We start from the raw sequence: 13,720 nt of genomic DNA, 5'->3' as shown, positions 1-13,720 counted from the left end.
CCAGAAACAGACTTTTGAGTATATGAATAAGATAGCACTAGAAATGAAACAGTGTAAGAAAAGAATCGTGGTGATCAGGGTGATCATGAAAATAATTTGCAAAGTCTCTATCAAGTCAGTGTGTGCACATGATTATTTTTTTGTATAAAACCCTTCAATGCATTGATTTTGAATAAAAATTATTTAGGTCTGTGATTCATAAGCAGTAGATGCTATAGTGGCCTAAAATGCTGTTGGGGTGATTGCAGGAGGTTGACTGCAGCTGCCCTTGCTGGGTGCTGTGTGCTGGTTTCTCTGCTGTCACAGCTGGCACAGTGGTTTAAACTCTGGTCGGTCATGAGTCTGAGCCCTCTGTTCTCTGCTGTCAACAAAAATGCAGAGAAGATAAAGATATAGTAGCTAGATTGTTATCCTTTGTTTTATAGCATCCATCAAAGCCCTACTTTGTAAATGGAAATCAAATTAAGCTTTCCAATATTACAGCAGCTATGAGTCTTCCAAATGATGATGGATTGAAATAATTCATGCAAAAGCCCAGGATATCTCATCTATCCCATCTGGTGGATTTAGTCTCAGGGCCTTTCAGGGACATTATTCAAATGTTTCTGGTAGGAGGTGAATGTAATTGCTGCTTGAGGAGCTATTTGGGAAGAGAGGCTATGATTTCTTTTAATATAATATTTAATTATATACAAATAATAAAGCAGCTTAAGTAAGTTTGTAATGTTTCTGTAGAACTATTATAACCCTTTCTTTCTTTCCTCACTGATGGGCTCTTGCTTGTCTTTTATTTGTCTCATAATGCACCAATGGTGAGTGATGCATTGTGAAAAGGATTTAATGGGACTCTGCCTAATATTGAAGTATCTGATCAGTGTTTAGTCAGTGTTGCAGGGGCAGAGACAGAAATACTCTGCTTCTTTTTTCCCCCCAGCTAAGGTGTATGTGACACCTTCTTCTTCAGACTGCTGTGGTGGTTTTGGATTAAATACTAGTGCTGCATGCAGATATTCTCTTTCACCCATAAAACAAGGGGTAGGTGTACATTGATTAGCATATCTCCTAAAGCTGTAAACATACAGAAACACAGGCAAGAGGAACTCAGCTCAATTAAAGCAGGCAGGCCAGTGGGCAAGGAGGAGCCTTGTTTGGCACCAAACAAACAGAGGCTGTGTGCTCTTGTGACACAACAAAGTCAATAGTCCTACACCCTGCTATGAAAGTGGGGCTTTTTCTAAGTATGAAAAATTGAAGTTATGAACATTGGTTTCCAGTTTCTTGCTGGGTGAAACAAGCACAAAATCTGTGCATTAGAGTCTTGTTTCAGGCTATCGCATGGTCAGTGAATGCAGGGGGGCTGATCAGATATCAATGTGCAGAAGGGTGGGGAATATGATCAGAAACATTCAGTGCCTCTGAAACACATGGGGTGGGTGTAGGGAGCAAGTTCTATACCACGAGTAAAAATCTGACAGTCTGTTTGAAAACTGTGTTTATATTCAGAAAAGACTCTGTAACAACTTATTAAAGTACCACAGGCAGTGTTACTGTCTCACTGCACAGACTGCAGCTGTGAAAGGGCTGGGTATTGAGTCATATCCTACTGTAAAGCACAAGTTCAACAGGCATAAAATTTTACACTGACTTTGATCTGATTAAAGAGCCTTTCTGAGTGTTCTGTGTTCTACTAAGTGATTTCACACTCTAGGCTACTGAACAGTCTTGGAAACAGGTGCACATTTTCTGTTATGTGTATCTTGGTAGAAATAAGGTATATGTATGTATATATGTGTGTGTGTACAGGGCACACACTGTGGTGGCTGCAGCCTTCTTTGTGTTCCTTTTTGACCAGGTTGCTCCCTGAAGCTCTCAGCAAACACCACGTTGAAGAGATCTGTGATAGCCCACTGCCCCTGGACTCCCAAAGCAAGGCTCTGCAGACAAGGTAATTTAGCTCCCAGCTGACTAGAATAGCTACTGGAATGATATGTAACTGATATTATGGAAACACCTGACAGAGCAATCTGAATTAAGGTTTTTCTATGCACATGTTCTGTAAATCCACAGTGAAAAAGAGTCATGTTTTGGGGGTTTTTCTTGTCTTAACAGGGCAGGTTTAGTTCAAGAAGGTACTCAGAGCTCATGGCACTTAGGGGCCTAAGGATACAGAAGGGATCTCTGTGGCATTTTCAGAAATACATAGGTACATAAATACTTCTGAAGGACCACAGTGCTTCAGGTGAAGTGTTACTTCAGCACATAAGCACTTACATTTTTGATAACCTCATATTTTGTCTTCATAGAATATCACTAAAATGTGATATCCCCAGAAAGGAAATCAGATGTAGATTTGCAGTGGGAGGTAAATGTATTTTAGATCCCATGCCATTAGCACCATCTGGAGCAGTGTGTCATATGCCACAGGAAATGCACAACTGCAGCCACGTGGCTGTGCAGCATTTCCATGTAAACTGCCCCAAAAGTGGCTACAGTTTGTTGCAAGATCCATGAAACTCTGAGAAGGAAGAAAACACCAGTGAAACTGTGGGCTTGCTAAGCTGGGGGCAGCTCCAGTTCTGATCATTGCTTCCATGAAGCTGGAAAGGGTCTCAGGAAAGAAGCTCAAAGTAGAGGTATAAACATGAAGGAGCTGCAAGGGAATGAGCAGTTGGAATTTTGGAGTATGTGGGGAGGCTGCACTGCTTTCATTACAGCTGTTGATGCAGGCAGAGGTTATTTAGAGGTTCCACCCTGTGTTTGGTGCTTAAATAAAGGAGCACGTAAGAAAATTGTGAGTCCTGAGGTACTGAGCATCAGGACCAGTAGTTGTCACTTGCTGGCATTAAAGGAGTGAGTTCAGGGTCTTGGTGCAGAAACCAACCTTGAAATGCTTTCATAGGAACTTCAATGTGCATCAAAGTGTCTGCTTTTGTCCAAAACCTGGCACAGGATGTTACCTTTCCAAAGCAGAAAGTGCATTTTCATCTGAAGTATTCCAGAGTCATTCTGAATGTCTTTGGCACATTAAATTTGTTGATGCTTTGATCTCACATTAATGTGAAGTCAGAATCCTCTTGGCCTGAGCTTGTCAAGAAGATCCATCTCCTTCTCCCTCATGAGTTTTGTTTTTTGTTTTTTTTGCTGGTGGTTTCCAGGCTCATAGTTCATCCTCCACCATAACTCGTGCACCTGCTGTTCAATACAACAATTAGCATAAATGTTTGCATTGCTTACTTGAAGCATTGGTGCACAAGCAGGTGTTTTGGTGGATTTTTTTGAGTTTCTGGGTTTGTTTTGTTTGGGTTTTTGTTAAATATATCATAGAATGATTAGGGTTGGAAGGGCCACAAAGATCATCCACTTCCAGCCCCCTGCCATGGATGGGAACCCCTCCCATTAGAATAAACTGTTGTGGGTTTAAAACACAAAACCAGCAAGCAACAGAAATCTTGCATAAAAGCGAGGGAATGTGGAAATACAGCTTGAGAGGAGGACTGAGAGCACAGCTTACCTCTGTGATAGGAGTGGCTGTGTTAGCCACAGCAGCCATAAGCCTTGGCAAAGGAAAGCAGAGCTCTGAAGGAGGAATGAAGAAGTTCACTTGGTATGATGTGCTTAGCATGCAGGAACCATGCAGGAACCATGCAGGAACCATGCAGGAACCATGCAGGACCCTGCACGCCTGCACAGCTCTGTGGGAGGCTTGGATTAAGCAATGTAACTTAGTTACATAAATGTTATGGCTGTGCCATTTTTAGCTACACCTGAAAAGGTACAAAAACTGAGCTGTGTGGATCAATAAATGGCTCCATGCATGCAAAAATCACGGAGCCCCTGTCTCCTCAATGGCCAGCAGGGGAGCAGCCTGACAGTGCTGTTAATCTGCCCGGCCTGGCAGGGGGAGGAAAGCTCCTTACAAGTGTTTGTCTCCTTAGGAATTCCCCTCTGCTCAACCAGTGATAAAGAGATGATGGTCCATTTAACCATAAAGGCCTCTCTACCAGCTGCCTCTGTATTTATTAGCACAGATTCTATAACGTGAGAATAATTTATAGTACAATGCCATATCTGATTACACAAGTGTTTGGTGATATTTTCTGTTTCTTGTGAATTGTTTAATATGAGGCAGCCATGCAGAAATGCTTGGATGTGTGAAGTTAGTGAGTCATTTAATTAAGTTGCAAGAGCCAATGCACTCACAAATGGAATATTGAACATACCACTTATTTCATTCATGGAACAAAACTGCTTGTGGATCTGAAAATGAAAAGACTTGCAGGCAGGCATGTTTCTCTGAATTCTAGAGGTATCATAACTGATCTACAGTTTGGGTTTAATTTGTAAATGCCCTAAAGTGGGGGTTTGTGTGTTAACTAGTTTAATAAAGTAAATCCTTCTAGCAAATCCACTCTTGACTTTGCTTCATCCGGACCAAAAAAAATGCAAATTTCTTCCTTTCTCTTTGCAATGAAAGTATGCTATACTTAAAAAAAAAAAAAGTTTTGTTTGAGCTTGCTTTTTGGGTGGGCGCATCTTATGTTTTGGTGGAAGGTGTATTTTGGAGAAAGTAGGGTTTTTTGGGGGGTGATTTTTGTTATCATAGTGAGGGGTTTCTTTGAGAGAGAAGAGACTCTTAGTTATTGCTGCTGCCTACAAAAGTGCCATGTGTGGGGTTTGAGTTCACACAAACTGGGTTAATCTGGGACTGCCATAGAGGGCATATGGTCTCACAGGGAGCATATGGTGTGCAAGAACTCATCCATTGTAGTGCCCCAGAACCTTCCCAGCTGGTTTGTCCATGGGGTGACTGAAGTGTTCACTGGGGCAAACTGCACATTACCTGGGGAGGCAGGATCAGATTTCATTATCTGAGCCAGGATGCACAGTTCCCATTGTAATCTATTTACTGGAACTTTTCCCTCAAAAAATAGCTCAGGAATTAAAAAAAAATCTTGGCACAGAGACTGTCTTTGGAAATAGTCCATGTAACAGTGAAATTGCTATTTAGGAAGCTTATAGCCTCATGAATTTCATTAACAATGTCTATTAAATACTCTAAAATTATACTTGAATATCATAGACCATCTTTCCAGTTCAACAGATGTTATTCAGCTGACCTTAACAGGATTGCATGCTTGTTTGGTTTTTTAAAGTTTGGAGAAGATTGTCTCAATGGCTGAACTTTTCCCACTAAATGTATTATTGAAGAGGCTGATGATGTTTGCTGTGTACATTAGTTCTGTTTGGCCCATTGTTTGCCTACTCAATGGCAAACATAAGGTTTTGAAAAAGAAAATAGAATAGAATTTCATTTGTAGAATTGAGGCAGCAATCTAAAGATCCATGGTTTTCCAGTGCTTGTAAAGTTCTAAGCATAAACACAAATTACTTGGATATTTTTTGTTCCCATCTACAGTAACTTACATCTCTTCAAATGCTTTTGCAGAGTCCTTGAATAGTGATGTATCTATGTAAACAAAATGCAGCATGGCCTTAGAGATCCTCCTCTATTGGTAGATTTTATAGCTGTATATATGCAAATTAGGATTCAAGACTCCCCATAAACACAATAACTGTGAAAATCCACTGTTATTGAAGCAAAAATAAGGCTCCAAGCTTGTGTGGCAGACCCCAAGATAATTTTCCAGAACACTCTTTTGATAAAAGGTGTAGAAGAAAATTAAGTCCTCATGTGTAGATACAAGAATTTGGATATGAAAATTCTTGTTTCCATGAATATTAATATTAGTGCGGACTTTTTAATTTTCTTTGGCTTTTTCAGTACTCATGTTCCTTACATGCTCTGCAGTGAATGCTTTTGTGAATTCTAAGCATGTTTAAATAAAAGATCTTAAATTTTTTTTATTGTCCCTGCTGTTACATTTGGTTAACAACTAGTGCAAAGTAGGGCCCAAATTTGCTTACTAAGGCAATATAATCTCAGATCAATTTGAGTCAGAAAGGACCTCAGGACATTACCTAGTCCAGGCTCTTATGGAAAGGAAGTTAAAGTTAGTGCAGCAAAACTTGGGTTGAGAAGTGTGACGTGTTCCCGTGCAGGAACAATTAAATCCCAGCGAGTTTTGGTAGGATCATCTTTGCATGTTGTTTTCCTGTGTGTACATTAGTTGGTACACAGAGCTGCAGACACAAAATATCTCTCATATATTTTGTGGGAAGGAAATAATCTCCCTCTGCAGCATTTCAATTTCATCTGGCATTTTCAGAACGGCCAGGACGTGTAAACGGGGAGATCACACACATAGAAAACCTGCATGGCAGTGTAAGAGCCTCAACATTCCAGTCTTTTGGCAACAGAAAACCCTGCCAAGGAAAACTAGCTGGATACCTAAGCAGAACAAGTCAACAGGAAATAGCCCATGGAAAGGTTTCCAGCAGAAAGCCATTGGGGTTTCTCAGCAGAGCGGGTACAAATTTCACAGATTATACGCTTGTTCAGTCATCACGGTAAATCTGGGGGAGACAAGATCTCTTAACACTTACACAATTAGCAAATGGTATGGAATTGATCAATGCTCTGTGTGTCACCATTTTGCTTTTAACTCTGACTTTTTAAGATGTTCTTTGCCTGTTGAAGTGCACTACATTTGTTAATTAACTCCATCTGCTGGAAGTCTGGTCTGGCAGTTTAATAATATAATGAGTTGCTTTATTTAAAAATTGTGCTTGAATGTGCTACTGTTGGTCAAAACAAAGAGAATTTAAGGTGAATATATCTTGTAAATATCCTCATTGTGCAGGTGATGTCACATATCTTAACCTATTTTATCTATAGTTCTCCACATTTGAGATTTATAGGAAATGGTATGCCATGCATTCATTATGCAAAACATTAAATTTAACAGAATAATCTTGATCACACCAGCTTTTCTATGTAGATCATGTTAAGAAATATAAATAATCCCACTGAAAGCATGAATGGGCTTGAATTTTGCAGCTTTGAAGAGTAATTGTTAATATTGAATCCCGAGCAAATTTCTGACTTATTTTTAACTCTGGTTTCTTCATTACATATACTTAATTGTAAATCAGAAGTACATTTTAAAATACTTAATGTTTATTATTCAAGGAATCCCTGTGCCTGCTCCTGCAGAAGCCACAAGCATTCTACCATGTTCATGATTAGCCTCATGCTGCTGTGTTGTTAATAAATAGAATTATATTGCACTTCAAGAGAGTTTATAGCCAAGCAGTAGATTGTATAGCCTGACATGTGGATGACAGGCAATTGTAGTTCACCTACTAATCTGGATGCTTGTCCTAGGGCTCAGCTTTTTACATCCTGGGAATGAAATGTTGCAGATAAAGAATTAGGAGAGAGGATGCCATGATGACCCATTTAATGATGAGTAAGTGGCTAGGTGAGGATCCTTCTGCCACCCATAAAAAAAAATCCCATGACAAAAATGTTTATTAAAACCAGTGGAACCCCACTGGTAGGAAATACTGGCTTTTTCTTGCATCCATTTCTGGTTTTCAGAAGAACTGAAAAGCACTTTTTCTAATCTGTAAATACCTATGCTTAGAAATTGTCACCTATCAAAATTTTGTTTGACAAAACTGAGGTTTGTTAACCTTCTTCCTGCTGTGTCACTTTTGTACCATAAGCTTTCCAAAATATTTTTATAGTTGAAGAGAAGCTGTCTTTCCAAACATTTGCAGATGTCGAGTGTTGTTTCCAGTTGATATTCTTGTGTAGAAATATGCAAAAATCCATTGTAAAGACCTGATTAAATAATCCAATTATTCGTGTGGGTATTGCAGACCCTTTGTATTACAAGGCTGCACAAAGAGCTGAGCTGTGCTCATTGCAATGACCCTCAGGTCTTCCTGTCACTTGCTGCTTTTCAGGATGGCTTCTGTCTTAACCATACATGTTTGTGTCCTTCCTTCTTCCTTCCTACATATCTTGTAATGCAGTCAGTGTTAGGAATATTCAATATAACCACCAAACCACGTATTTAACATCATTATTGGAACTTGCTATCCTATGAAGTTATTGGCAGTAAAGATTTTGTACAACTCTTTAGATTGCCTCCATGAGTATAAACAGCAGGGTCTAGCATGGATCACCTGGCAACCTGCAGGTGTTGGGTGTTATGTTTAAAATTTATTGCCAGCCTGCTTTTAGTCCTTTTATTAGTATTTAATAGTATTGCTCCTATTCCAAACAGAATATGTTATATACATATATCTCACATCTAGATATGTCATATGCATTTGTATATATAATAAATGAAAAGCTCTTCTACACACAGGTGAAATACAGTTGCCTTAACCACTGGTATTGTCCCCTATTTGTCCCGGCCTAATCTTTCTAACTGAATGGAAATCTGACACTGCCAGGGTGTGAAGACTGGCAGTACTTGCACCAAAATAAGTTGTAGTTGGTGACAAGCACACAGTATTCTCTCACAAATCTACCTGCTATCTGCTCCTAGGAGTTTATAACTATGATTAATCTACCTAATTCAAATTGCTCCTTAATCACTGCCAGAGTTCATTAAAAACATACTTAAGCTTAAAAAACCCTGTATCTGCAATAATTTATTAATCTCTATTTAATAATAAATAACTAAACCTTGGGGAGTTGACCTGGACTGTAACCATTAAGAAAATCCTGTCTGTAAGTAGATGCAGCTGTAACTTCTTTTGTTTCACTGAAAGTGTCTGGATGGAAAATAAACTCAGGCTATGTAGTGGAGCTTGTGGAGATAATTAGGTTGAAAGTCATATTGCTGATTAAAAATAAGACCCACAGGTTCCTTATGTCTAATGTAGCCTGGCTGTATCTGTATACACCTGCCCTAATGTATTTTTGTTTCCTGGGAATACAATCCTTTTTATCAAAAACATGAGTAATTTATATGTTACACCAGGACAATCTCCATTGACTTCTTTAAAGTCATGCAGAGAATACATCTGGGTATCCTTTGCTTCAGGAGATCTGTGTCTTTTCTTGAAAGTACAATCCACAGCATTAGCTACCACAATGGATTGTAAATATGCAATTTATCCAGACCACTCTAGCTCATTGAAAATTCTGGCTATAAATATATTTCTGGTAACTGAATATTCAGATATATACCTAATGGAATTTTCAGAAGTGCCTAACTGGCTCCTTCCCATTGATGTCAAAGGAAAACAAGTGCTTTTGGAGCACTACCCTTCTGCCAGAAGTTTTTATTATTAATTGAAAACAGCTCAGGTTATATATTATGAGCACATTTCAGTTTGGCTTCCCGAAGTGTCTCCATAATGTCCAGGCAATATTTATTTGGCTTGACAGAGTTAAAAGGGATTGCACAACCTGAGTAATTTACTGTTTTAACGGGTGCTTAGCAAAGGGCGTGTTGTTTGGCACAGGTTCAAACAGGCACTAATTACAAAACAATGTGAGGGCCAAGGTGATGGCTGAAAAGGCCTTACTTTGCTAAGCTCCACTATGCATTACCTAATTTTGTCAGTGTTTAAAGAGACTTTTAGAACACTGTGGAAACATGTATGGTCAAAATGGTTTTCAGGGGGAATTTTAGCATCTCAAAACAAAGCAGCTGGATTTTAAACAACTGGGAAGAAATGACAGTAGTCAATAAAATTGGAAAGTAAAGGGAATTCTCTGTGTGCCCAAGGTAAGATCACAATGCTCTGACTAGTGATTATTAATTTAATAGAAAAACTAATTGTGAAGGGGAAAAAGTTACTTACCCAGAGCTGGTTTGCATTATAGATAGTCAGAAATGACAGTTCCTACAGTTGGTTTGTGCCTTGTGTATAACATGTAATATTGCTTCTTCTAATTCATCATTAATCTCATCATTTTTATCTTTGCATTTGGTTATCTAGTTGTTTATAGTAAAAACCACACTGAGCTATGACCAGGATAATTGAAGGAATCTTAAAGATGTCTATGATGGGTTGCTCAATCACTTTTGTTGTGCAATCTGACAGAAGGGAGAAAAGGGGATTTGTGCTGATTGTGAACTTCATCAGTTTTAATGTTATACATCTAAGGAATCCTAGAAACCAAAACCATAAAGGACTTTTGTTTTAGTTTTTCCTGTTAGCGCATGGGTCTTTGATTGCTGAGTTCTATATTACAAACTTCAACAACATTGCTTTGCTTTTTACAGTTGCTTACAGAGACTTAGAATGAGTCTCTGGGTAGGGTCTTTTGGATGGTGGCTGATTGTGTCATGTCAAATGTGACACATAATTGTGCAAATTTTTCTTTTGGATTACTGCAGCTGCTTTCTTCAGATATGGGTGTGATATTTTGCTTTAGGCTTTTTATAAAGGAATTGTAGCTCAGGTCTTTTTTGAGCTGTTTCAGCTCTGCTGAATGATTTGAAGGAAAATTATTGACAAAACTGTATTTCTTAAGAATAGCCTCAGCCTGAGGTCTGAGTGAAACCTCCAATCCTTTCCAAGCTGAATGGTACTGAAAGGACAAACAAAAAGAAATAAGGAAGAGGGGGAAGTGCTCAGAAACTACAACGTTCATATGTGTCCTTTGCATGGTTTTGGCTATGGAAAATGTAATCCCTGAGCAGACTTGCCCAATGGGTTCTCAAGACTTAGACTTGGGATCTTTCCTTCTCCTTTTGCCTTTTACTGTTAGGAAAAGCAACAGTGCAGCATCCTGCATGTTGAATCAGAGCACAGACCAGTAAAGCTGAGAACAACACATGTGCAGAAGGCTCTGGGAGTGCAGCACTGACAAATGAGGAAGAAAAACATTAATGCTCAAGACAAAGCAGGTTTACATGGGAAATGGAAGGTGTGCCATTTTTCAGCTCTATTATTCTGTGTAACCTGGCAAAAGTTTGGCATGCCCTGTAAGGGGACTGAGCTACAATCTAGAGAGAGTACAGCAGAAACATGGTAAACAAATGTGTGAGGTGTCTCTTGATCTCTAGGGGACCACAACACTTTTTCATGTCTGTATAGATCAGCCCTAATTTTTTTTTTTTTCTAGTGGCTTCAGTTGTTAAGAGTGAGATCAGTAGGTTTTGTCCCACATTTGAGGAATTTAAATATTCGTTGAAATATTTGGTTTTCTTTAGTGCATTCCATTGCAGAGCATCTTGTTTTGCTTTTGCCTCTCCCACTTCCTTTCAGAATTGTACCAGCAGCCTACAGGCTTGTTCAGCATTTCAAAGGGGCAATATGATTCCAGCCTAGAATGGTGTCAACAGGAGACAGTCTGCCCAGTGTCAGGTTTTTTGTAAGTTGTTTCTTTGTTTACGCTGTGAAATGAGAAGGGGGGAAAAAATCAAATTGTGCACAATTGGCTCCAGTAAATGCCAAGAGACAGTAAATGCCTTGTTTATTGCCTGGGGAAGGCTGGTAACTTGCTGACTTTCCATCGAGGCTTCTCGTTTAAGATCTCCCTTGGAGCTGGTTATGCAATTGATGGGGCAGGGTTTTGGCTTCTGGAGCAGCAGGCTTGCATAACAGGGTTTATAATCCAGCACTCCCTTCCCAGCCTGAAAGGACCTTTTTCATAAGACATTTTCTACAACAAAAAACTTCTTCCACATTCCTACACAATTACTGAAATAATGGTACCCTGACTCTTAAAAAAAAAAAAATTCTACAAGAGATTTTTTTTTTACTTGATCTCTTTGTATGTAGGCACTTATAAAGGATTCATTTTTTTTTTAGAAGTTCTCTTTTTTTTTCCTACCATGAAGGCTACTTTGTATTTTATTAGCAGAATTCTTGTTGATACAACACTGGAGAAATTGAATTATGCCAACTAAGCACTTGGAGGCCTTAACACAAATAGGCTGGTTTCTGAGAGCTTCATTTTTCTTACATGACCTACATTTGAAATCAAAGGTGACCAAACCTGCATCTAGGAGGTTCTGTCTGTGTAGCTGGGAGAGGGAAGCCTGCATAGCATGACATTAATGCCACAAAGATGTCTGTGGAGATGGCTGCAGTGGTTACTTAAGGACAATGGCAATTGGGATGTCTTGTTCTTTATTGCAGCCTAGGGGCACGCATTCTTCTTCCTCTAACAAGAAACTTCCATCTATTATTCTTCTCCTTCCTTTATAACATGCACTGCCCATCTCCAGATGCTTGATTGCTGTGTGCATGTTTCTGTCCTCACAGGAATGTATGGATCTCCCTGGCAGCCCGGTGAGGATTCCAGGGCAGCTGATGGGGGTTGTGTGTCACCACCTAGGTCCTCCCTGCTCCATGGCCTGTCTGGGCAACTTTATGTGTCAGCATGAGGACCCATGCAGCATAAACTGACCTAAACATCCATATTACTACTTTGTCTTGCAGGTTCTAGGACAAAAAGGAGAAATGTAGGAAAAAATGTGTAAATAAAGTCTTTGGGAATTGGAAGTGGGAAATCTATTATCATTTCCCTCATGACACTGAACTGCCCCACTGAATCCTCATGCCCAGCAAGAGAAATGTTCTCAGCTTGTTACAAACGAGGAGGTTCTCAGGGTACTCATCAGCTATGAACTGGTGCCTTGGAAAGAGCTGAAGTTACATCTCACATCATTGTCAACTGTAATTGCAGATGACTGGTCTTGCTGAAAATAACTTTGGGGATGAAGATGTGGTACTGCTATTTCAGACAACAGCAATCAGAATGACTTACATGACATCCCATGAAATCTGTTATTAAGATGTCTGTAGCAGTCATTACTCGCTTTCCTTCCATGAAAGCAGATATGAAAGATGAAACTAAGAAAGGTGTTTATTTAAATATTACTAGTTTAAGTTCTTTGATGAAATCACTGAGAATTCTAAATCTGGTTGCTGAAGTCCTTATTCACCATAGAAGCAGTATGGACAGCAGAACTGGAGGCTTTATAACTATTGCACAAATATGAGTTGTCATGCATTTATGCATTTTTAACCCACTGTCCTGAGGAGCTGGACTCTGCCAGCAAGATTAACAGGAAAAGGTTTTTACTGGAAAGCATTCACTGCAGGAAAATTGTTTCTCAACTCTCCATTGTTCCTCTGCTGCCACTACCATTGTCACCATTATTCTGCTGTTTCATCACACAAATGAATTTCCTTTCCTAATATCTGGATTGTCCTCAGCGAGGTGGTAATCAGAGGGGCTGCTGGTTTTTGTCTAGTGGATTCTCTGACACCCAAGGAGATGATTGTTGGATCAATCACAGTACCAGGATATTTTCATTTATGTCTCTTGGATTCACTAAGCATGGTCAGTTTGGATGTGAATGGCAGGAAAATTATCCTTCAGTGCCCACTTCTTTCAATTCCCTAAGGGGCTGACAAAAATAACACTAAATCTCCAGCAGGAATTGTTCAGATACATATTTTGAAAAGTCATTTTAGTTGTAGCAAAAGAAATCCTCTGAGATGAGGCATGGGCAAATTGAAGTAGATTCTGAGATTATTTTGGATTTTATTATTGAAATACATTTGTAACATCAGTTGCATATAAATCAGGAAGTATGTTTAGAGGTTATTCATGACAGTTAAATCTTTTATGAGGAACTGCACATTTATAATTTGGGGCTACCTAAAAGACAAAATATGAGTCCCTGCACGCAACCTGGCTGCTCTCCACTTATCAGTCCTAGAGTTTCATCTGTGAGAAACTGGTATCAAACATTCTGTTTATGCAATCTATGTTATTTAATTAGCTACTCACTCTGGAGTTATTTGATCTTTGGCAGTTTAGGGGTGGGGA

This window comes from Ammospiza caudacuta, chromosome 13, assembly GCF_027887145.1.
Source record: "Ammospiza caudacuta isolate bAmmCau1 chromosome 13, bAmmCau1.pri, whole genome shotgun sequence".
Classification (NCBI taxonomy): Eukaryota; Metazoa; Chordata; class Aves; order Passeriformes; family Passerellidae; genus Ammospiza; species Ammospiza caudacuta.
The sequence above is the reverse complement of the archived record's forward strand: the minus strand, read 5'-3'. Positions refer to the sequence as shown.